The sequence below is a fragment of the Schistocerca americana genome, chromosome 3, assembly GCF_021461395.2.
Source record: "Schistocerca americana isolate TAMUIC-IGC-003095 chromosome 3, iqSchAmer2.1, whole genome shotgun sequence".
Classification (NCBI taxonomy): Eukaryota; Metazoa; Arthropoda; class Insecta; order Orthoptera; family Acrididae; genus Schistocerca; species Schistocerca americana.
Window position 1 is genome coordinate 707,434,742 of NC_060121.1, and position 24,489 is coordinate 707,459,230.

The following is a 24,489-nucleotide window of genomic DNA, read 5'->3' on the forward strand; positions in this document are numbered from 1 at the left end:
AGGAATTGGGCGTGCTGCCATCTGTCGGCAGGTGAGGTAATGAAGCAGCTTGAATGGTGACAGAAATGATGAAAATAGTTAACTAAAGAGTAATAGCGACGACATTTGGCAGACACGTGTTTCAGCGTTGACAGTTAGTTTGGGGTGTGTGCTTGCATGACACTGGAAGTCTGTTGACGGTAGAGAAGTAGACAAGACGGAAAGAATTTTCCGCGTTCTCGCGGAGAAGTAATAGAGAAGCAGCCATAAGTATTGAAGTGAGGGCGTTGATCGGCACTCTGGTTTCCCTTCAAAACGAATAAATCTTTCGCCTTTTACTAAAGATTTCCGTGGAGGGGAACATTAAATGAGTCTATAAGGTATTTTTCGTAGTGCTCGGCTATTGCTGAGCCATAATCACAAGTGAAAACGTAATGTAAGTAGCAAGAGGTAGATTGTGTTGTGTGAATGAAGGGCGTGGAGTAGCGGATGACGTTGGATCAGGCAGATATTTGTTTTTTTAAAATTTGAAATTGTAATAGGCCGTGTCGTAGTATAATGAAACAAGTACATTTGCCCTGAAATGGCGTACAGTGTGTTAGACGATTGTGTAAAGACAGAGAGGGAGCTACAGGACTACCTGGAAACACTTGGTGAACCCTTTCCGTACCTCAGTTCTAGATGATTTGAGAGTGTTTACTTGCACTGCAGTTGCACAACAGCATATAAACTGATATTTTGAAGTGAATGATGAATGATAGGCTTTGTAAGAAATACTGGTATGTGATTAGTAGATTATGTTTTGAAACCCAAAATTATTTTTACCACAGAAGTTTGTGATTTGTAGGTATGATGTGAGTGAGCTTTGGGCCGAAGATGGTGGTTAGTTGGGCAGGATGAGTATTTAAATGGTTTTCAATAGAGTGGATATTAGTGACACTGGCTTGTTGCCATAATGTGTTTGTTCATAACAGTGTACTCAGTTGTGTAGAAGATTTAGGTGAGAAAGAGACAGTTGTTGAATATGACATAAATAGCTAGAAATGAAGTAAGTAGTAATTTCCTGCTAGGTGTAGTTTGGGTATGGTGTGTCTCAGTGAGAGATAAATCTTGAAATTGAAGGGTTGTTCCTAGCTACAGTCTTGGAAACTATGTATCTGCTGTTGACTCCAATGTTTTCAAGATTACTTGTGTACAAAATTGGGCAGACTTTGCAGTTTCTTCTTCAGTAAATCAGTGGAAGGTGGTGCAGATAATGGTAAAAATGTTCAGTGCCTCCTGTGAGTTGTTGATGCTGCTTGTCTTTTAAGTAAAATTGATAGGGGCTCTTGATTGACCCAGCCATACACAGAGCTGGTGCATACTTGGCTTGAGAAGACTTTGGTCAGTAAATGATGAAATACCAACACAGTGCTCACAACAAAGCTCCTTTCCCTGCATTCTAGTTTCCCTCGGGTATAGAGTGACATGATATTGGCAGAGGATGTGCAGATAATCACTTTGATCAGGCTGTTTGTTTTTTTAATGCTCTTTTACCAGAATCCATGCATAGTGATAACTGTGTTCTCTGGTGGAACACGATGAGAACATTGTGTGAAGTGCACAGAAGTAGCTATTTGAGTATGTATGAAATTGTGAGGTAACCACTGTTACTCCTAAATTTCTGTGGAATTAAGTTTTCTGTATGTGTGTGTGTGTGTGTGTGTGTGTGTGTGTGTGTGTGTGTGTGTGTGTGTGAGGTTCAAGTTGGTAGTTTATATGTTGCAAGCGGAAAAAGCTTTTTAGTAAACTGAGGCACTAGCATTAGTTTCCTGTTCACTGTGACAAGGAAGCTAGTATAAAAAGTAGTTTGTGGTTTTGCTTGCAAAGAAGTGCTCATGGGATGAAAGCACTGCTTGGGATTATTCTGAGATGATGGGGGGATTGCTAAACATGTAGCATTTTAGTAAGGAGCTTGTCGGAGTAGTTGTATAGTTGTAAAATTATTTGTTATTTTATGAGAAATTTCTGTATTCATAGCACATGGGCCATCATAGTTGAAGCATACAGATTGGCATGGTATGCGTAGGTCTGTAAAATGTCCTGACAGTGATGTTCATAGAGACTTGATGTATACTTTGATTCTTCATCTGTTTAACAGTAGACATAAGAAATGTATTAGTGGAGCAAGTAGCTGTGAAATTACTGGTGTATGATTGATAGTATGGACGTGGCGCTGAATTGAAGTGTTTGTTCAGCTGTGGGTGTTTTCATAATTGCCATGTGAGGAAAAGCAATACTCGTGATAGGCGAAAAGAGATACAGAGAGAAACACATTTGTTGCGAGTATTGTATGTCAGCAGCTCCAAGGGCGGGTATCAAGTAAGACGCAAAGTGAAACGAAAGAGGAAGTATGCATGAAAGAGGCCAAATATCGACAAGAGTTCGCACTGTTAGAGTGAGGTGAATGAGCTAGTGCTGTGCGAAAAATTTCGAAGAGAGAGGCGGTTTTAAAGAAAGCACAAGAGTCCTATGAATGCCCTCTTGTGTGTTTCTCTTTCAGTGGCTATTTGGCGTGTCTGCTTGCGCCGTAGAATGCTACTGTATGTGCCCCAGGCCGCCATCTAGCGGCCGGAGGTGCAAGCGGTGTTTACATACAGTCTCGCCTGAGGCAATGGTCTCTCATTTCGGAACGCAAGAAGCACTGGTAGCGCACAAAATAGCTGAGCGAGATCATGGCGGCCAAGTAAGAGTAGAAGTAGGTTCTTTGCAGAATGTCGGAGCTTGTAAATCGCGAAATGTGAAGAGTGTGTCGTATTCTCGTAGGGCGTGTTGACGGTCTCGTGGCATAAGTAGCGAGCGGTGATAGCTTGCAAGCAAGATCATACTTCACAGGATCATTTCTGTAGTATGTCTTCAACTCTCTCTAGTTCAAAGCTGGAGTAGACGTAACCACGATGACGAGTGGTAGCACTCTCCCTGAGCGTGAGGCTTGCGATCGAGATTCATCGCATCTTGGTTGTAATCGATGATCGTTCACCACATTCTGAGGGATGTGGGAAGGGAATAGCGCTTTCCGAGTGGTGGTTTTATTATATAGATCAGAAGCGTAAGTCATACCTTTGGTATCGGGACCCGCGTCGTTGCAGAAATGTCGCTGCAGCTTGTGGAAGGACTTTGATTGCGACATGTCATGAAAGCCTTGTGGAAGTTTCTCGAGTGTCACGGGGACGAGCCATTTGATTTGGCCTGCTCCAAGTGCTAGGCTTGGATGACAACGACGTACTTTTGAGTTACAAGACTGAGTGAGCAACACAAGAAGAGTGCAATTGATGACCATAAAAAGCTGACACACAACACAGTGTTGATAATCACCACTAATGCATGATGTACGAAACATTTAGGAGGAGCACGTTTGGCTAGCAAACATGAATTGAGCGATTTGCAAGGCACTGTTATCTGCAAGAAGGAATGCATGAAATTGGCAAATGAATAAGACTGGTTCGAATACTATCGACAGAAATTTTATTTCTGTTGTCAACTAGTATTAATTAGATGTGTGGGAGTAGGGGGATATTTCCCTTGCACCATACATCTACATACACGTTGCGTCTGATGTGGCCTAGTTTTGCGTACAAAGAACTGTCTAGTTGTCAGTTTTTTTCAGTGAACGAATGTGGTAGGGAGGAGAGAGATTAGTGTTAGATGCAGAGCAGTGCGGGCAGTTGTGTGTCGGACGTTGTATGTCGGACGGTGAGTCGCCGACAGGAATTAGGCGTGCTGCCATCTGTCGGCAGGTGAGGTAATGAAGCAGCTTGAATGGTGACAGAAATGATGAAAATAGTTAACTAAAGAGTAATAGCGACGACATTTGGCAGACACGTGTTTCAGCGTTGACAGTTAGTTTGGGGTGTGTGCTTGCATGACACTGGAAGTCTGTTGACGGTAGAGAAGTAGACAAGACGGAAAGAATTTTCCGCGTTCTCGCGGAGAAGTAATAGAGAAGCAGCCATAAGTATTGAAGTGAGGGCGTTGATCGGCACTCTGGTTTCCCTTCAAAACGAATAAATCTTTCGCCTTTTACTAAAGATTTCCGTGGAGGGGAACATTAAATGAGTCTATAAGGTATTTTTCGTAGTGCTCGGCTATTGCTGAGCCATAATCACAAGTGAAAACGTAATGTAAGTAGCAAGAGGTAGATTGTGTTATGTGAATGAAGGGCGTGGAGTAGCGGATGACGTTGGATCAGGCAGATATTTGTTTTTTTTAAATTTGAAATTGTAATAGGCCGTGTCGTAGTATAATGAAACAAGTACATTTGCCCTGAAATGGCGTACAGTGTGTTAGACGATTGTGTAAAGACAGAGAGGGAGCTACAGGACTACCTGGAAACACTTGGTGAACCCTTTCCGTACCTGAGTTCTAGATGATTTGAGAGTGTTTACTTGCACTGCAGTTGCACAACAGCATATAAACTGATATTTTGAAGTGAATGATGAATGATAGGCTTTGTAAGAAATACTGGTATGTGATTAGTAGATTATGTTTTGAAACCCAAAATTATTTTTACCACAGAAGTTTGTGATTTGTAGGTATGATGTGAGTGAGCTTTGGGCCGAAGATGGTGGTTAGTTGGGCAGGATGAGTATTTAAATGGTTTTCAATAGAGTGGATATTAGTGACACTGGCTTGTTGCCATAATGTGTTTGTTCATAACAGTGTACTCAGTTGTGTAGAAGATTTAGGTGAGAAAGAGACAGTTGTTGAATATGACATAAATAGCTAGAAATGAAGTAAGTAGTAATTTCCTGCTAGGTGTAGTTTGGGTATGGTGTGTCTCAGTGAGAGATAAATCTTGAAATTGAAGGGTTGTTCCTAGCTACAGTCTTGGAAACTATGTATCTGCTGTTGACTCCAATGTTTTCAAGATTACTTGTGTACAAAATTGGGCAGACTTTGCAGTTTCTTCTTCAGTAAATCAGTGGAAGGTGGTGCAGATAATGGTAAAAATGTTCAGTGCCTCCTGTGAGTTGTTGATGCTGCTTGTCTTTTAAGTAAAATTGATAGGGGCTCTTGATTGACCCAGCCATACACAGAGCTGGTGCATACTTGGCTTGAGAAGACTTTGGTCAGTAAATGATGAAATACCAACACAGTGCTCACAACAAAGCTCCTTTCCCTGCATTCTAGTTTCCCTCGGGTATAGAGTGACATGATATTGGCAGAGGATGTGCAGATAATCACTTTGATCAGGCTGTTTGTTTTTTTAATGCTCTTTTACCAGAATCCATGCATAGTGATAACTGTGTTCTCTGGTGGAACACGATGAGAACATTGTGTGAAGTGCACAGAAGTAGCTATTTGAGTATGTATGAAATTGTGAGGTAACCACTGTTACTCCTAAATTTCTGTGGAATTAAGTTTTCTGTATGTGTGTGTGTGTGTGTGTGTGTGTGTGTGTGTGTGTGTGTGTGTGTGTGTGTGTGTGTGTGAGGTTCAAGTTGGTAGTTTATATGTTGCAAGCGGAAAAAGCTTTTTAGTAAACTGAGGCACTAGCATTAGTTTCCTGTTCACTGTGACAAGGAAGCTAGTATAAAAAGTAGTTTGTGGTTTTGCTTGCAAAGAAGTGCTCATGGGATGAAAGCACTGCTTGGGATTATTCTGAGATGATGGGGGGATTGCTAAACATGTAGCATTTTAGTAAGGAGCTTGTCGGAGTAGTTGTATAGTTGTAAAATTATTTGTTATTTTATGAGAAATTTCTGTATTCATAGCACATGGGCCATCATAGTTGAAGCATACAGATTGGCATGGTATGCGTAGGTCTGTAAAATGTCCTGACAGTGATGTTCATAGAGACTTGATGTATACTTTGATTCTTCATCTGTTTAACAGTAGACATAAGAAATGTATTAGTGGAGCAAGTAGCTGTGAAATTACTGGTGTATGATTGATAGTATGGACGTGGCGCTGAATTGAAGTGTTTGTTCAGCTGTGGGTGTTTTCATAATTGCCATGTGAGGAAAAGCAATACTCGTGATAGGCGAAAAGAGATACAGAGAGAAACACATTTGTTGCGAGTATTGTATGTCAGCAGCTCCAAGGGCGGGTATCAAGTAAGACGCAAAGTGAAACGAAAGAGGAAGTATGCATGAAAGAGGCCAAATATCGACAAGAGTTCGCACTGTTAGAGTGAGGTGAATGAGCTAGTGCTGTGCGAAAAATTTCGAAGAGAGAGGCGGTTTTAAAGAAAGCACAAGAGTCCTATGAATGCCCTCTTGTGTGTTTCTCTTTCAGTGGCTATTTGGCGTGTCTGCTTGCGCCGTAGAATGCTACTGTATGTGCCCCAGGCCGCCATCTAGCGGCCGGAGGTGCAAGCGGTGTTTACATACAGTCTCGCCTGAGGCAATGGTCTCTCATTTCGGAACGCAAGAAGCACTGGTAGCGCACAAAATAGCTGAGCGAGATCATGGCGGCCAAGTAAGAGTAGAAGTAGGTTCTTTGCAGAATGTCGGAGCTTGTAAATCGCGAAATGTGAAGAGTGTGTCGTATTCTCGTAGGGCGTGTTGACGGTCTCGTGGCATAAGTAGCGAGCGGTGATAGCTTGCAAGCAAGATCATACTTCACAGGATCATTTCTGTAGTATGTCTTCAACTCTCTCTAGTTCAAAGCTGGAGTAGACGTAACCACGATGACGAGTGGTAGCACTCTCCCTGAGCGTGAGGCTTGCGATCGAGATTCATCGCATCTTGGTTGTAATCGATGATCGTTCACCACATTCTGAGGGATGTGGGAAGGGAATAGCGCTTTCCGAGTGGTGGTTTTATTATATAGATCAGAAGCGTAAGTCATACCTTTGGTATCGGGACCCGCGTCGTTGCAGAAATGTCGCTGCAGCTTGTGGAAGGACTTTGATTGCGACATGTCATGAAAGCCTTGTGGAAGTTTCTCGAGTGTCACGGGGACGAGCCATTTGATTTGGCCTGCTCCAAGTGCTAGGCTTGGATGACAACGACGTACTTTTGAGTTACAAGACTGAGTGAGCAACACAAGAAGAGTGCAATTGATGACGATAAAAAGCTGACACACAACACAGTGTTGATAATCACCACTAATGCATGATGTACGAAACATTTAGGAGGAGCACGTTTGGCTAGCAAACATGAATTGAGCGATTTGCAAGGCACTGTTATCTGCAAGAAGGAATGCATGAAATTGGCAAATGAATAAGACTGGTTCGAATACTATCGACAGAAATTTTATTTCTGTTGTCAACTAGTATTAATTAGATGTGTGGGAGTAGGGGGATATTTCCCTTGCACCATACATCTACATACACGTTGCGTCTGATGTGGCCTAGTTTTGCGTACAAAGAACTGTCTAGTTGTCAGTTTTTTTCAGTGAACGAATGTGGTAGGGAGGAGAGAGATTAGTGTTAGATGCAGAGCAGTGCGGGCAGTTGTGTGTCGGACGTTGTATGTCGGACGGTGAGTCGCCGACAGGAATTAGGCGTGCTGCCATCTGTCGGCAGGTGAGGTAATGAAGCAGCTTGAATGGTGACAGAAATGATGAAAATAGTTAACTAAAGAGTAATAGCGACGACATTTGGCAGACACGTGTTTCAGCGTTGACAGTTAGTTTGGGGTGTGTGCTTGCATGACACTGGAAGTCTGTTGACGGTAGAGAAGTAGACAAGACGGAAAGAATTTTCCGCGTTCTCGCGGAGAAGTAATAGAGAAGCAGCCATAAGTATTGAAGTGAGGGCGTTGATCGGCACTCTGGTTTCCCTTCAAAACGAATAAATCTTTCGCCTTTTACTAAAGATTTCCGTGGAGGGGAACATTAAATGAGTCTATAAGGTATTTTTCGTAGTGCTCGGCTATTGCTGAGCCATAATCACAAGTGAAAACGTAATGTAAGTAGCAAGAGGTAGATTGTGTTATGTGAATGAGGGGCGTGGAGTAGCGCATGACGTTGGATCAGGCAGATATTTGTTTTTTTAAAATTTGAAATTGTAATAGGCCGTGTCGTAGTATAATGAAACAAGTACATTTGCCCTGAAATGGCGTACAGTGTGTTAGACGATTGTGTAAAGACAGAGAGGGAGCTACAGGACTACCTGGAAACACTTGGTGAACCCTTTCCGTACCTCAGTTCTAGATGATTTGAGAGTGTTTACTTGCACTGCAGTTGCACAACAGCATATAAACTGATATTTTGAAGTGAATGATGAATGATAGGCTTTGTAAGAAATACTGGTATGTGATTAGTAGATTATGTTTTGAAACCCAAAATTATTTTTACCACAGAAGTTTGTGATTTGTAGGTATGATGTGAGTGAGCTTTGGGCCGAAGATGGTGGTTAGTTGGGCAGGATGAGTATTTAAATGGTTTTCAATAGAGTGGATATTAGTGACACTGGCTTGTTGCCATAATGTGTTTGTTCATAACAGTGTACTCAGTTGTGTAGAAGATTTAGGTGAGAAAGAGACAGTTGTTGAATATGACATAAATAGCTAGAAATGAAGTAAGTAGTAATTTCCTGCTAGGTGTAGTTTGGGTATGGTGTGTCTCAGTGAGAGATAAATCTTGAAATTGAAGGGTTGTTCCTAGCTACAGTCTTGGAAACTATGTATCTGCTGTTGACTCCAATGTTTTCAAGATTACTTGTGTACAAAATTGGGCAGACTTTGCAGTTTCTTCTTCAGTAAATCAGTGGAAGGTGGTGCAGATAATGGTAAAAATGTTCAGTGCCTCCTGTGAGTTGTTGATGCTGCTTGTCTTTTAAGTAAAATTGATAGGGGCTCTTGATTGACCCAGCCATACACAGAGCTGGTGCATACTTGGCTTGAGAAGACTTTGGTCAGTAAATGATGAAATACCAACACAGTGCTCACAACAAAGCTCCTTTCCCTGCATTCTAGTTTCCCTCGGGTATAGAGTGACATGATATTGGCAGAGGATGTGCAGATAATCACTTTGATCAGGCTGTTTGTTTTTTTAATGCTCTTTTACCAGAATCCATGCATAGTGATAACTGTGTTCTCTGGTGGAACACGATGAGAACATTGTGTGAAGTGCACAGAAGTAGCTATTTGAGTATGTATGAAATTGTGAGGTAACCACTGTTACTCCTAAATTTCTGTGGAATTAAGTTTTCTGTATGTGTGTGTGTGTGTGTGTGTGTGTGTGTGTGTGTGTGTGTGTGTGTGAGGTTCAAGTTGGTAGTTTATATGTTGCAAGCGGAAAAAGCTTTTTAGTAAACTGAGGCACTAGCATTAGTTTCCTGTTCACTGTGACAAGGAAGCTAGTATAAAAAGTAGTTTGTGGTTTTGCTTGCAAAGAAGTGCTCATGGGATGAAAGCACTGCTTGGGATTATTCTGAGATGATGGGGGGATTGCTAAACATGTAGCATTTTAGTAAGGAGCTTGTCGGAGTAGTTGTATAGTTGTAAAATTATTTGTTATTTTATGAGAAATTTCTGTATTCATAGCACATGGGCCATCATAGTTGAAGCATACAGATTGGCATGGTATGCGTAGGTCTGTAAAATGTCCTGACAGTGATGTTCATAGAGACTTGATGTATACTTTGATTCTTCATCTGTTTAACAGTAGACATAAGAAATGTATTAGTGGAGCAAGTAGCTGTGAAATTACTGGTGTATGATTGATAGTATGGACGTGGCGCTGAATTGAAGTGTTTGTTCAGCTGTGGGTGTTTTCATAATTGCCATGTGAGGAAAAGCAATACTCGTGATAGGCGAAAAGAGATACAGAGAGAAACACATTTGTTGCGAGTATTGTATGTCAGCAGCTCCAAGGGCGGGTATCAAGTAAGACGCAAAGTGAAACGAAAGAGGAAGTATGCATGAAAGAGGCCAAATATCGACAAGAGTTCGCACTGTTAGAGTGAGGTGAATGAGCTAGTGCTGTGCGAAAAATTTCGAAGAGAGAGGCGGTTTTAAAGAAAGCACAAGAGTCCTATGAATGCCCTCTTGTGTGTTTCTCTTTCAGTGGCTATTTGGCGTGTCTGCTTGCGCCGTAGAATGCTACTGTATGTGCCCCAGGCCGCCATCTAGCGGCCGGAGGTGCAAGCGGTGTTTACATACAGTCTCGCCTGAGGCAATGGTCTCTCATTTCGGAACGCAAGAAGCACTGGTAGCGCACAAAATAGCTGAGCGAGATCATGGCGGCCAAGTAAGAGTAGAAGTAGGTTCTTTGCAGAATGTCGGAGCTTGTAAATCGCGAAATGTGAAGAGTGTGTCGTATTCTCGTAGGGCGTGTTGACGGTCTCGTGGCATAAGTAGCGAGCGGTGATAGCTTGCAAGCAAGATCATACTTCACAGGATCATTTCTGTAGTATGTCTTCAACTCTCTCTAGTTCAAAGCTGGAGTAGACGTAACCACGATGACGAGTGGTAGCACTCTCCCTGAGCGTGAGGCTTGCGATCGAGATTCATCGCATCTTGGTTGTAATCGATGATCGTTCACCACATTCTGAGGGATGTGGGAAGGGAATAGCGCTTTCCGAGTGGTGGTTTTATTATATAGATCAGAAGCGTAAGTCATACCTTTGGTATCGGGACCCGCGTCGTTGCAGAAATGTCGCTGCAGGTTGTGGAAGGACTTTGATTGCGACATGTCATGAAAGCCTTGTGGAAGTTTCTCGAGTGTCACGGGGACGAGCCATTTGATTTGGCCTGCTCCAAGTGCTAGGCTTGGATGACAACGACGTACTTTTGAGTTACAAGACTGAGTGAGCAACACAAGAAGAGTGCAATTGATGACGATAAAAAGCTGACACACAACACAGTGTTGATAATCACCACTAATGCATGATGTACGAAACATTTAGGAGGAGCACGTTTGGCTAGCAAACATGAATTGAGCGATTTGCAAGGCACTGTTATCTGCAAGAAGGAATGCATGAAATTGGCAAATGAATAAGACTGGTTCGAATACTATCGACAGAAATTTTATTTCTGTTGTCAACTAGTATTAATTAGATGTGTGGGAGTAGGGGGATATTTCCCTTGCACCATACATCTACATACACGTTGCGTCTGATGTGGCCTAGTTTTGCGTACAAAGAACTGTCTAGTTGTCAGTTTTTTTCAGTGAACGAATGTGGTAGGGAGGAGAGAGATTAGTGTTAGATGCAGAGCAGTGCGGGCAGTTGTGTGTCGGACGTTGTATGTCGGACGGTGAGTCGCCGACAGGAATTAGGCGTGCTGCCATCTGTCGGCAGGTGAGGTAATGAAGCAGCTTGAATGGTGACAGAAATGATGAAAATAGTTAACTAAAGAGTAATAGCGACGACATTTGCCAGACACGTGTTTCAGCGTTGACAGTTAGTTTGGGGTGTGTGCTTGCATGACACTGGAAGTCTGTTGACGGTAGAGAAGTAGACAAGACGGAAAGAATTTTCCGCGTTCTCGCGGAGAAGTAATAGAGAAGCAGCCATAAGTATTGAAGTGAGGGCGTTGATCGGCACTCTGGTTTCCCTTCAAAACGAATAAATCTTTCGCCTTTTACTAAAGATTTCCGTGGAGGGGAACATTAAATGAGTCTATAAGGTATTTTTCGTAGTGCTCGGCTATTGCTGAGCCATAATCACAAGTGAAAACGTAATGTAAGTAGCAAGAGGTAGATTGTGTTGTGTGAATGAAGGGCGTGGAGTAGCGGATGACGTTGGATCAGGCAGATATTTGTTTTTTTAAAATTTGAAATTGTAATAGGCCGTGTCGTAGTATAATGAAACAAGTACATTTGCCCTGAAATGGCGTACAGTGTGTTAGACGATTGTGTAAAGACAGAGAGGGAGCTACAGGACTACCTGGAAACACTTGGTGAACCCTTTCCGTACCTCAGTTCTAGATGATTTGAGAGTGTTTACTTGCACTGCAGTTGCACAACAGCATATAAACTGATATTTTGAAGTGAATGATGAATGATAGGCTTTGTAAGAAATACTGGTATGTGATTAGTAGATTATGTTTTGAAACCCAAAATTATTTTTACCACAGAAGTTTGTGATTTGTAGGTATGATGTGAGTGAGCTTTGGGCCGAAGATGGTGGTTAGTTGGGCAGGATGAGTATTTAAATGGTTTTCAATAGAGTGGATATTAGTGACACTGGCTTGTTGCCATAATGTGTTTGTTCATAACAGTGTGCTCAGTTGTGTAGAAGATTTAGGTGAGAAAGAGACAGTTGTTGAATATGACATAAATAGCTAGAAATGAAGTAAGTAGTAATTTCCTGCTAGGTGTAGTTTGGGTATGGTGTGTCTCAGTGAGAGATAAATCTTGAAATTGAAGGGTTGTTCCTAGCTACAGTCTTGGAAACTATGTATCTGCTGTTGACTCCAATGTTTTCAAGATTACTTGTGTACAAAATTGGGCAGACTTTGCAGTTTCTTCTTCAGTAAATCAGTGGAAGGTGGTGCAGATAATGGTAAAAATGTTCAGTGCCTCCTGTGAGTTGTTGATGCTGCTTGTCTTTTAAGTAAAATTGATAGGGGCTCTTGATTGACCCAGCCATACACAGAGCTGGTGCATACTTGGCTTGAGAAGACTTTGGTCAGTAAATGATGAAATACCAACACAGTGCTCACAACAAAGCTCCTTTCCCTGCATTCTAGTTTCCCTCGGGTATAGAGTGACATGATATTGGCAGAGGATGTGCAGATAATCACTTTGATCAGGCTGTTTGTTTTTTTAATGCTCTTTTACCAGAATCCATGCATAGTGATAACTGTGTTCTCTGGTGGAACACGATGAGAACATTGTGTGAAGTGCACAGAAGTAGCTATTTGAGTATGTATGAAAATGTGAGGTAACCACTGTTACTCCTAAATTTCTGTGGAATTAAGTTTTCTGTATGTGTGTGTGTGTGTGTGTGTGTGTGTGTGTGTGTGTGTGTGAGGTTCAAGTTGGTAGTTTATATGTTGCAAGCGGAAAAAGCTTTTTAGTAAACTGAGGCACTAGCATTAGTTTCCTGTTCACTGTGACAAGGAAGCTAGTATAAAAAGTAGTTTGTGGTTTTGCTTGCAAAGAAGTGCTCATGGGATGAAAGCACTGCTTGGGATTATTCTGAGATGATGGGGGGATTGCTAAACATGTAGCATTTTAGTAAGGAGCTTGTCGGAGTAGTTGTATAGTTGTAAAATTATTTGTTATTTTATGAGAAATTTCTGTATTCATAGCACATGGGCCATCATAGTTGAAGCATACAGATTGGCATGGTATGCGTAGGTCTGTAAAATGTCCTGACAGTGATGTTCATAGAGACTTGATGTATACTTTGATTCTTCATCTGTTTAACAGTAGACATAAGAAATGTATTAGTGGAGCAAGTAGCTGTGAAATTACTGGTGTATGATTGATAGTATGGACGTGGCGCTGAATTGAAGTGTTTGTTCAGCTGTGGGTGTTTTCATAATTGCCATGTGAGGAAAAGCAATACTCGTGATAGGCGAAAAGAGATACAGAGAGAAACACATTTGTTGCGAGTATTGTATGTCAGCAGCTCCAAGGGCGGGTATCAAGTAAGACGCAAAGTGAAACGAAAGAGGAAGTATGCATGAAAGAGGCCAAATATCGACAAGAGTTCGCACTGTTAGAGTGAGGTGAATGAGCTAGTGCTGTGCGAAAAATTTCGAAGAGAGAGGCGGTTTTAAAGAAAGCACAAGAGTCCTATGAATGCCCTCTTGTGTGTTTCTCTTTCAGTGGCTATTTGGCGTGTCTGCTTGCGCCGTAGAATGCTACTGTATGTGCCCCAGGCCGCCATCTAGCGGCCGGAGGTGCAAGCGGTGTTTACATACAGTCTCGCCTGAGGCAATGGTCTCTCATTTCGGAACGCAAGAAGCACTGGTAGCGCACAAAATAGCTGAGCGAGATCATGGCGGCCAAGTAAGAGTAGAAGTAGGTTCTTTGCAGAATGTCGGAGCTTGTAAATCGCGAAATGTGAAGAGTGTGTCGTATTCTCGTAGGGCGTGTTGACGGTCTCGTGGCATAAGTAGCGAGCGGTGATAGCTTGCAAGCAAGATCATACTTCACAGGATCATTTCTGTAGTATGTCTTCAACTCTCTCTAGTTCAAAGCTGGAGTAGACGTAACCACGATGACGAGTGGTAGCACTCTCCCTGAGCGTGAGGCTTGCGATCGAGATTCATCGCATCTTGGTTGTAATCGATGATCGTTCACCACATTCTGAGGGATGTGGGAAGGGAATAGCGCTTTCCGAGTGGTGGTTTTATTATATAGATCAGAAGCGTAAGTCATACCTTTGGTATCGGGACCCGCGTCGTTGCAGAAATGTCGCTGCAGGTTGTGGAAGGACTTTGATTGCGACATGTCATGAAAGCCTTGTGGAAGTTTCTCGAGTGTCACGGGGACGAGCCATTTGATTTGGCCTGCTCCAAGTGCTAGGCTTGGATGACAACGACGTACTTTTGAGTTACAAGACTGAGTGAGCAACACAAGAAGAGTGCAATTGATGACCATAAAAAGCTGACACACAACACAGTGTTGATAATCACCACTAATGCATGATGTACGAAACATTTAGGAGGAGCACGTTTGGCTAGCAAACATGAATTGAGCGATTTGCAAGGCACTGTTATCTGCAAGAAGGAATGCATGAAATTGGCAAATGAATAAGACTGGTTCGAATACTATCGACAGAAATTTTATTTCTGTTGTCAACTAGTATTAATTAGATGTGTGGGAGTAGGGGGATATTTCCCTTGCACCATACATCTACATACACGTTGCGTCTGATGTGGCCTAGTTTTGCGTACAAAGAACTGTCTAGTTGTCAGTTTTTTTCAGTGAACGAATGTGGTAGGGAGGAGAGAGATTAGTGTTAGATGCAGAGCAGTGCGGGCAGTTGTGTGTCGGACGTTGTATGTCGGACGGTGAGTCGCCGACAGGAATTAGGCGTGCTGCCATCTGTCGGCAGGTGAGGTAATGAAGCAGCTTGAATGGTGACAGAAATGATGAAAATAGTTAACTAAAGAGTAATAGCGACGACATTTGGCAGACACGTGTTTCAGCGTTGACAGTTAGTTTGGGGTGTGTGCTTGCATGACACTGGAAGTCTGTTGACGGTAGAGAAGTAGACAAGACGGAAAGAATTTTCCGCGTTCTCGCGGAGAAGTAATAGAGAAGCAGCCATAAGTATTGAAGTGAGGGCGTTGATCGGCACTCTGGTTTCCCTTCAAAACGAATAAATCTTTCGCCTTTTACTAAAGATTTCCGTGGAGGGGAACATTAAATGAGTCTATAAGGTATTTTTCGTAGTGCTCGGCTATTGCTGAGCCATAATCACAAGTGAAAACGTAATGTAAGTAGCAAGAGGTAGATTGTGTTATGTGAATGAAGGGCGTGGAGTAGCGCATGACGTTGGATCAGGCAGATATTTGTTTTTTTAAAATTTGAAATTGTAATAGGCCGTGTCGTAGTATAATGAAACAAGTACATTTGCCCTGAAATGGCGTACAGTGTGTTAGACGATTGTGTAAAGACAGAGAGGGAGCTACAGGACTACCTGGAAACACTTGGTGAACCCTTTCCGTACCTCAGTTCTAGATGATTTGAGAGTGTTTACTTGCACTGCAGTTGCACAACAGCATATAAACTGATATTTTGAAGTGAATGATGAATGATAGGCTTTGTAAGAAATACTGGTATGTGATTAGTAGATTATGTTTTGAAACCCAAAATTATTTTTACCACAGAAGTTTGTGATTTGTAGGTATGATGTGAGTGAGCTTTGGGCCGAAGATGGTGGTTAGTTGGGCAGGATGAGTATTTAAATGGTTTTCAATAGAGTGGATATTAGTGACACTGGCTTGTTGCCATAATGTGTTTGTTCATAACAGTGTACTCAGTTGTGTAGAAGATTTAGGTGAGAAAGAGACAGTTGTTGAATATGACATAAATAGCTAGAAATGAAGTAAGTAGTAATTTCCTGCTAGGTGTAGTTTGGGTATGGTGTGTCTCAGTGAGAGATAAATCTTGAAATTGAAGGGTTGTTCCTAGCTACAGTCTTGGAAACTATGTATCTGCTGTTGACTCCAATGTTTTCAAGATTACTTGTGTACAAAATTGGGCAGACTTTGCAGTTTCTTCTTCAGTAAATCAGTGGAAGGTGGTGCAGATAATGGTAAAAATGTTCAGTGCCTCCTGTGAGTTGTTGATGCTGCTTGTCTTTTAAGTAAAATTGATAGGGGCTCTTGATTGACCCAGCCATACACAGAGCTGGTGCATACTTGGCTTGAGAAGACTTTGGTCAGTAAATGATGAAATACCAACACAGTGCTCACAACAAAGCTCCTTTCCCTGCATTCTAGTTTCCCTCGGGTATAGAGTGACATGATATTGGCAGAGGATGTGCAGATAATCACTTTGATCAGGCTGTTTGTTTTTTTAATGCTCTTTTACCAGAATCCATGCATAGTGATAACTGTGTTCTCTGGTGGAACACGATGAGAACATTGTGTGAAGTGCACAGAAGTAGCTATTTGAGTATGTATGAAAATGTGAGGTAACCACTGTTACTCCTAAATTTCTGTGGAATTAAGTTTTCTGTATGTGTGTGTGTGTGTGTGTGTGTGTGTGTGTGTGTGTGTGTGTGTGTGTGTGTGAGGTTCAAGTTGGTAGTTTATATGTTGCAAGCGAAAAAAGCTTTTTAGTAAACTGAGGCACTAGCATTAGTTTCCTGTTCACTGTGACAAGGAAGCTAGTATAAAAAGTAGTTTGTGGTTTTGCTTGCAAAGAAGTGCTCATGGGATGAAAGCACTGCTTGGGATTATTCTGAGATGATGGGGGGATTGCTAAACATGTAGCATTTTAGTAAGGAGCTTGTCGGAGTAGTTGTATAGTTGTAAAATTATTTGTTATTTTATGAGAAATTTCTGTATTCATAGCACATGGGCCATCATAGTTGAAGCATACAGATTGGCATGGTATGCGTAGGTCTGTAAAATGTCCTGACAGTGATGTTCATAGAGACTTGTTGTATACTTTGATTCTTCATCTGTTTAACAGTAGACATAAGAAATGTATTAGTGGAGCAAGTAGCTGTGAAATTACTGGTGTATGATTGATAGTATGGACGTGGCGCTGAATTGAAGTGTTTGTTCAGCTGTGGGTGTTTTCATAATTGCCATGTGAGGAAAAGCAATACTCGTGATAGGCGAAAAGAGATACAGAGAGAAACACATTTGTTGCGAGTATTGTATGTCAGCAGCTCCAAGGGCGGGTATCAAGTAAGACGCAAAGTGAAACGAAAGAGGAAGTATGCATGAAAGAGGCCAAATATCGACAAGAGTTCGCACTGTTAGAGTGAGGTGAATGAGCTAGTGCTGTGCGAAAAATTTCGAAGAGAGAGGCGGTTTTAAAGAAAGCACAAGAGTCCTATGAATGCCCTCTTGTGTGTTTCTCTTTCAGTGGCTATTTGGCGTGTCTGCTTGCGCCGTAGAATGCTACTGTATGTGCCCCAGGCCGCCATCTAGCGGCCGGAGGTGCAAGCGGTGTTTACATACAGTCTCGCCTGAGGCAATGGTCTCTCATTTCGGAACGCAAGAAGCACTGGTAGCGCACAAAATAGCTGAGCGAGATCATGGCGGCCAAGTAAGAGTAGAAGTAGGTTCTTTGCAGAATGTCGGAGCTTGTAAATCGCGAAATGTGAAGAGTGTGTCGTATTCTCGTAGGGCGTGTTGACGGTCTCGTGGCATAAGTAGCGAGCGGTGATAGCTTGCAAGCAAGATCATACTTCACAGGATCATTTCTGTAGTATGTCTTCAACTCTCTCTAGTTCAAAGCTGGAGTAGACGTAACCACGATGATGAGTGGTAGCACTCTCCCTGAGCGTGAGGCTTGCGATCGAGATTCATCGCATCTTGGTTGTAATCGATGATCGTTCACCACATTCTGAGGGATGTGGGAAGGGAATAGCGCTTTCCGAGTGGTGGTTTTATTATATAGATCAGAAGCGTAAGTCATACCTTTGGTATCGGGACCCGCGTCGTTGCAGAAATGTCGCTGCAGCTTGTGGAAGGACTTTGATTGCGACATGTCATGAAAGCCTTGTGGAAGTTTCTCGAGTGTCACGGGGACGAGCCATTTGATTTGGCCTGCTCCAAGTGCTAGGCTTGGATGACAACGACGTACTTTTGAGTTACAAGACTGAGTGAGCAACACAAGAAGAGTGCAATTGATGACGATAAAAAGCTGACACACAACACAGTGTTGATAATCACCACTAATGCATGATGTACGAAACATTTAGGAGGAGCACGTTTGGCTAGCAAACATGAATTGAGCGATTTGCAAGGCACTGTTATCTGCAAGAAGGAATGCATGAAATTGGCAAATGAATAAGACTGGTTCGAATACTATCGACAGAAATTTTATTTCTGTTGTCAACTAGTATTAATTAGATGTGTGGGAGTAGGGGGATATTTCCCTTGCACCATACATCTACATACACGTTGCGTCTGATGTGGCCTAGTTTTGCGTACAAAGAACTGTCTAGTTGTCAGTTTTTTTCAGTGAACGAATGTGGTAGGGAGGAGAGAGATTAGTGTTAGATGCAGAGCAGTGCGGGCAGTTGTGTGTCGGACGTTGTATGTCGGACGGTGAGTCGCCGACAGGAATTAGGCGTGCTGCCATCTGTCGGCAGGTGAGGTAATGAAGCAGCTTGAATGGTGACAGAAATGATGAAAATAGTTAACTAAAGAGTAATAGCGACGACATTTGGCAGACACGTGTTTCAGCGTTGACAGTTAGTTTGGGGTGTGTGCTTGCATGACACTGGAAGTCTGTTGACGGTAGAGAAGTAGACAAGACGGAAAGAATTTTCCGCGTTCTCGCGGAGAAGTAATAGAGAAGCAGCCATAAGTATTGAAGTGAGGGCGTTGATCGGCACTCTGGTTTCCCTTCAAAACGAATAAATCTTTCGCCTTTTACTAAAGATTTCCGTGGAGGGGAACATTAAATGAGTCTATAAGGTATTTTTCGTAGTGCTCGGCTATTGCTGAGCCATAATCACAAGTGAAAACGTAATGTAAGTAGCAAGAGGTAGATTGTGTTGTGTGAATGAAGGGCGTGGAGTAGCGGATGACGTTGGATCAGGCAGATATTTGTTTTTTTAAAATTTGAAATTGTAATAGGCCGTGTCGTAGTATAATGAAACAAGTACATTTGCCCTGAAATGGCGTACAGTGTGTTAGACGATTGTGTAAAGACAGAGAGGGAGCTACAGGACTACCTGGAAACACTTGGTGAACCCTTTCCGTACCTCAGTTCTAGATGATTTGAGAGTGTTTACTTGCACTGCAGTTGCACAACAGCATATAAACTGATATTTTGAAGTGAATGATGAATGATAGGCTTTGTAAGAAATACTGGTATGTGATTAGTAGATTATGTTTTGAAACCCAAAATTATTTTTACCACAGAAGTTTGTGATTTGTAGGTATGATGTGAGTGAGCTTTGGGCCGAAGATGGTGGTTAGTTGGGCAGGATGAGTATTTAAATGGTTTTCAATAGAGTGGATATTAGTGACACTGGCTTGTTGCCATAATGTGTTTGTTCATAACAGTGTACTCAGTTGTGTAGAAGATTTAGGTGAGAAAGAGACAGTTGTTGAATATGACATAAATAGCTAGAAATGAAGTAAGTAATAATTTCCTGCTAGGTGTAGTTTGGGTATGGTGTGTCTCAGTGAGAGATAAATCTTGAAATTGAAGGGTTGTTCCTAGCTACAGTCTTGGAAACTATGTATCTGCTGTTGACTCCAATGTTTTCAAGATTACTTGTGTACAAAATTGGGCAGACTTTGCAGTTTCTTCTTCAGTAAATCAGTGGAAGGTGGTGCAGATAATGGTAAAAATGTTCAGTGCCTCCTGTGAGTTGTTGATGCTGCTTGTCTTTTAAGTAAAATTGATAGGGGCTCTTGATTGACCCAGCCATACACAGAGCTGGTGCATACTTGGCTTGAGAAGACTTTGGTCAGTAAATGATGAAATACCAACACAGTGCTCACAACAAAGCTCCTTTCCCTGCATTCTAGTTTCCCTCGGGTATAGAGTGACATGATATTGGCAGAGGATGTGCAGATAATCACTTTGATCAGGCTGTTTGTTTTTTTAATGCTCTTTTACCAGAATCCATGCATAGTGATAACTGTGTTCTCTGGTGGAACACGATGAGAACATTGTGTGAAGTGCACAGAAGTAGCTATTTGAGTATGTATGAAAATGTGAGGTAACCACTGTTACTCCTAAATTTCTGTGGAATTAAGTTTTCTGTATGTGTGTGTGTGTGTGTGTGTGTGTGTGTGTGAGTGTGAGGTTCAAGTTGGTAGTTTATATGTTGCAAGCGAAAAAAGCTTTTTAGTAAACTGAGGCACTAGCATTAGTTTCCTGTTCACTGTGACAAGGAAGCTAGTATAAAAAGTAGTTTGTGGTTTTGCTTGCAAAGAAGTGCTCATGGGATGAAAGCACTGCTTGGGATTATTCTGAGATGATGGGGGGATTGCTAAACATGTAGCATTTTAGTAAGGAGCTTGTCGGAGTAGTTGTATAGTTGTAAAATTATTTGTTATTTTATGAGAAATTTCTGTATTCATAGCACATGGGCCATCATAGTTGAAGCATACAGATTGGCATGGTATGCGTAGGTCTGTAAAATGTCCTGACAGTGATGTTCATAGAGACTTGTTGTATACTTTGATTCTTCATCTGTTTAACAGTAGACATAAGAAATGTATTAGTGGAGCAAGTAGCTGTGAAATTACTGGTGTATGATTGATAGTATGGACGTGGCGCTGAATTGAAGTGTTTGTTCAGCTGTGGGTGTTTTCATAATTGCCATGTGAGGAAAAGCAATACTCGTGATAGGCGAAAAGAGATACAGAGAGAAACACATTTGTTGCGAGTATTGTATGTCAGCAGCTCCAAGGGCGGGTATCAAGTAAGACGCAAAGTGAAACGAAAGAGGAAGTATGCATGAAAGAGGCCAAATATCGACAAGAGTTCGCACTGTTAGAGTGAGGTGAATGAGCTAGTGCTGTGCGAAAAATTTCGAAGAGAGAGGCGGTTTTAAAGAAAGCACAAGAGTCCTATGAATGCCCTCTTGTGTGTTTCTCTTTCAGTGGCTATTTGGCGTGTCTGCTTGCGCCGTAGAATGCTACTGTATGTGCCCCAGGCCGCCATCTAGCGGCCGGAGGTGCAAGCGGTGTTTACATACAGTCTCGCCTGAGGCAATGGTCTCTCATTTCGGAACGCAAGAAGCACTGGTAGCGCACAAAATAGCTGAGCGAGATCATGGCGGCCAAGTAAGAGTAGAAGTAGGTTCTTTGCAGAATGTCGGAGCTTGTAAATCGCGAAATGTGAAGAGTGTGTCGTATTCTCGTAGGGCGTGTTGACGGTCTCGTGGCATAAGTAGCGAGCGGTGATAGCTTGCAAGCAAGATCATACTTCACAGGATCATTTCTGTAGTATGTCTTCAACTCTCTCTAGTTCAAAGCTGGAGTAGACGTAACCACGATGATGAGTGGTAGCACTCTCCCTGAGCGTGAGGCTTGCGATCGAGATTCATCGCATCTTGGTTGTAATCGATGATCGTTCACCACATTCTGAGGGATGTGGGAAGGGAATAGCGCTTTCCGAGTGGTGGTTTTATTATATAGATCAGAAGCGTAAGTCATACCTTTGGTATCGGGACCCGCGTCGTTGCAGAAATGTCGCTGCAGCTTGTGGAAGGACTTTGATTGCGACATGTCATGAAAGCCTTGTGGAAGTTTCTCGAGTGTCACGGGGACGAGCCATTTGATTTGGCCTGCTCCAAGTGCTAGGCTTGGATGACAACGACGTACTTTTGAGTTACAAGACTGAGTGAGCAACACAAGAAGAGTGCAATTGATGACGATAAAAAGCTGACACACAACACAGTGTTGATAATCACCACTAATGCATGCTGTACGAAACATTTAGGAGGAGCACGTTTGGCTAGCAAACATGAATTGAGCGATTTGCAAGGCACTGTTATCTGCAAGAAGGAATGCATGAAATTGGCAAATGAATAAGACTGGTTCGAATACTATCGACAGAAATTTTATTTCTGTTGTCAACTAGTATTAATTAGATGTGTGGGAGTAGGGGGATATTTCCCTTGCACCATACATCTACATACACGTTGCGTCTGATGTGGCCTAGTTTTGCGTACAAAGAACTGTCTAGTTGTCAGTTTTTTTCAGTGAACGAATGTGGTAGGGAGGAGAGAGATTAGTGTTAGATGCAGAGCAGTGCGGGCAGTTGTGTGTCGGACGTTGTATGTCGGACGGTGAGTCGCCGACAGGAATTAGGCGTGCTGCCATCTGTCGGCAGGTGAGGTAATGAAGCAGCTTGAATGGTGACAGAAATGATGAAAATAGTTAACTAAAGAGTAATAGCGACGACATTTGGCAGACACGTGTTTCAGCGTTGACAGTTAGTTTGGGGTGTGTGCTTGCATGACACTGGAAGTCTGTTGACGGTAGAGAAGTAGACAAGACGGAAAGAATTTTCCGCGTTCTCGCGGAGAAGTAATAGAGAAGCAGCCATAAGTATTGAAGTGAGGGCGTTGATCGGCACTCTGGTTTCCCTTCAAAACGAATAAATCTTTCGCCTTTTACTAAAGATTTCCGTGGAGGGGAACATTAAATGAGTCTATAAGGTATTTTTCGTAGTGCTCGGCTATTGCTGAGCCATAATCACAAGTGAAAACGTAATGTAAGTAGCAAGAGGTAGATTGTGTTGTGTGAATGAAGGGCGTGGAGTAGCGGATGACGTTGGATCAGGCAGATATTTGTTTTTTTAAAATTTGAAATTGTAATAGGCCGTGTCGTAGTATAATGAAACAAGTACATTTGCCCTGAAATGGCGTACAGTGTGTTAGACGATTGTGTAAAGACAGAGAGGGAGCTACAGGACTACCTGGAAACACTTGGTGAACCCTTTCCGTACCTCAGTTCTAGATGATTTGAGAGTGTTTACTTGCACTGCAGTTGCACAACAGCATATAAACTGATATTTTGAAGTGAATGATGAATGATAGGCTTTGTAAGAAATACTGGTATGTGATTAGTAGATTATGTTTTGAAACCCAAAATTATTTTTACCACAGAAGTTTGTGATTTGTAGGTATGATGTGAGTGAGCTTTGGGCCGAAGATGGTGGTTAGTTGGGCAGGATGAGTATTTAAATGGTTTTCAATAGAGTGGATATTAGTGACACTGGCTTGTTGCCATAATGTGTTTGTTCATAACAGTGTACTCAGTTGTGTAGAAGATTTAGGTGAGAAAGAGACAGTTGTTGAATATGACATAAATAGCTAGAAATGAAGTAAGTAATAATTTCCTGCTAGGTGTAGTTTGGGTATGGTGTGTCTCAGTGAGAGATAAATCTTGAAATTGAAGGGTTGTTCCTAGCTACAGTCTTGGAAACTATGTATCTGCTGTTGACTCCAATGTTTTCAAGATTACTTGTGTACAAAATTGGGCAGACTTTGCAGTTTCTTCTTCAGCAAATCAGTGGAAGGTGGTGCAGATAATGGTAAAAATGTTCAGTGCCTCCTGTGAGTTGTTGATGCTGCTTGTCTTTTAAGTAAAATTGATAGGGGCTCTTGATTGACCCAGCCATACACAGAGCTGGTGCATACTTGGCTTGAGAAGACTTTGGTCAGTAAATGATGAAATACCAACACAGTGCTCACAACAAAGCTCCTTTCCCTGCATTCTAGTTTCCCTCGGGTATAGAGTGACATGATATTGGCAGAGGATGTGCAGATAATCACTTTGATCAGGCTGTTTGTTTTTTTAATGCTCTTTTACCAGAATCCATGCATAGTGATAACTGTGTTCTCTGGTGGAACACGATGAGAACATTGTGTGAAGTGCACAGAAGTAGCTATTTGAGTATGTATGAAATTGTGAGGTAACCACTGTTACTCCTAAATTTCTGTGGAATTAAGTTTTCTGTATGTGTGTGTGTGTGTGTGTGTGTGTGTGTGTGTGTGTGTGTGTGTGTGTGTGTGTGTGTGTGTGTGAGGTTCAAGTTGGTAGTTTATATGTTGCAAGCGGAAAAAGCTTTTTAGTAAACTGAGGCACTAGCATTAGTTTCCTGTTCACTGTGACAAGGAAGCTAGTATAAAAAGTAGTTTGTGGTTTTGCTTGCAAAGAAGTGCTCATGGGATGAAAGCACTGCTTGGGATTATTCTGAGATGATGGGGGGATTGCTAAACATGTAGCATTTTAGTAAGGAGCTTGTCGGAGTAGTTGTATAGTTGTAAAATTATTTGTTATTTTATGAGAAATTTCTGTATTCATAGCACATGGGCCATCATAGTTGAAGCATACAGATTGGCATGGTATGCGTAGGTCTGTAAAATGTCCTGACAGTGATGTTCATAGAGACTTGATGTATACTTTGATTCTTCATCTGTTTAACAGTAGACATAAGAAATGTATTAGTGGAGCA

General features: G+C 42.0%; 13 non-coding genes across 13 annotated transcripts; all 13 read left to right on the forward strand.

The window, feature by feature from the left end:
- The first annotated feature begins 273 nt into the window (after positions 1 to 273).
- Positions 274 to 392, forward strand: LOC124608580. Its single transcript, XR_006979200.1, has one exon. It is a non-coding gene; the product is annotated as a U5 spliceosomal RNA (small nuclear RNA).
- Positions 393 to 2,836: 2,444 nt separating this feature from the next.
- Positions 2,837 to 3,043, forward strand: LOC124608494. Its single transcript, XR_006979127.1, has one exon. It is a non-coding gene; the product is annotated as a small nucleolar RNA U3 (small nucleolar RNA).
- A 954-nt stretch (positions 3,044 to 3,997) lies between these two features.
- On the forward strand, positions 3,998 to 4,116 carry LOC124608582. Its single transcript, XR_006979201.1, has one exon. It is a non-coding gene; the product is annotated as a U5 spliceosomal RNA (small nuclear RNA).
- Positions 4,117 to 6,570: 2,454 nt separating this feature from the next.
- LOC124608495 lies at positions 6,571 to 6,777 on the forward strand. The gene has a single exon (XR_006979128.1). It is a non-coding gene; the product is annotated as a small nucleolar RNA U3 (small nucleolar RNA).
- Positions 6,778 to 7,731: 954 nt separating this feature from the next.
- Positions 7,732 to 7,850, forward strand: LOC124608583. The gene has a single exon (XR_006979202.1). It is a non-coding gene; the product is annotated as a U5 spliceosomal RNA (small nuclear RNA).
- Positions 7,851 to 10,290: 2,440 nt separating this feature from the next.
- On the forward strand, positions 10,291 to 10,497 carry LOC124608496. The gene has a single exon (XR_006979129.1). It is a non-coding gene; the product is annotated as a small nucleolar RNA U3 (small nucleolar RNA).
- A 954-nt stretch (positions 10,498 to 11,451) lies between these two features.
- On the forward strand, positions 11,452 to 11,570 carry LOC124608584. The gene has a single exon (XR_006979203.1). It is a non-coding gene; the product is annotated as a U5 spliceosomal RNA (small nuclear RNA).
- Positions 11,571 to 14,004: 2,434 nt separating this feature from the next.
- On the forward strand, positions 14,005 to 14,211 carry LOC124608497. The gene has a single exon (XR_006979130.1). It is a non-coding gene; the product is annotated as a small nucleolar RNA U3 (small nucleolar RNA).
- Positions 14,212 to 15,165: 954 nt separating this feature from the next.
- LOC124608585 lies at positions 15,166 to 15,284 on the forward strand. Its single transcript, XR_006979204.1, has one exon. It is a non-coding gene; the product is annotated as a U5 spliceosomal RNA (small nuclear RNA).
- A 2,446-nt stretch (positions 15,285 to 17,730) lies between these two features.
- Positions 17,731 to 17,937, forward strand: LOC124608426. The gene has a single exon (XR_006979068.1). It is a non-coding gene; the product is annotated as a small nucleolar RNA U3 (small nucleolar RNA).
- A 954-nt stretch (positions 17,938 to 18,891) lies between these two features.
- Positions 18,892 to 19,010, forward strand: LOC124608586. The gene has a single exon (XR_006979205.1). It is a non-coding gene; the product is annotated as a U5 spliceosomal RNA (small nuclear RNA).
- Positions 19,011 to 21,440: 2,430 nt separating this feature from the next.
- LOC124608427 lies at positions 21,441 to 21,647 on the forward strand. The gene has a single exon (XR_006979069.1). It is a non-coding gene; the product is annotated as a small nucleolar RNA U3 (small nucleolar RNA).
- Positions 21,648 to 22,601: 954 nt separating this feature from the next.
- LOC124608587 lies at positions 22,602 to 22,720 on the forward strand. The gene has a single exon (XR_006979206.1). It is a non-coding gene; the product is annotated as a U5 spliceosomal RNA (small nuclear RNA).
- The last annotated feature ends 1,769 nt before the right edge of the window (positions 22,721 to 24,489 follow it).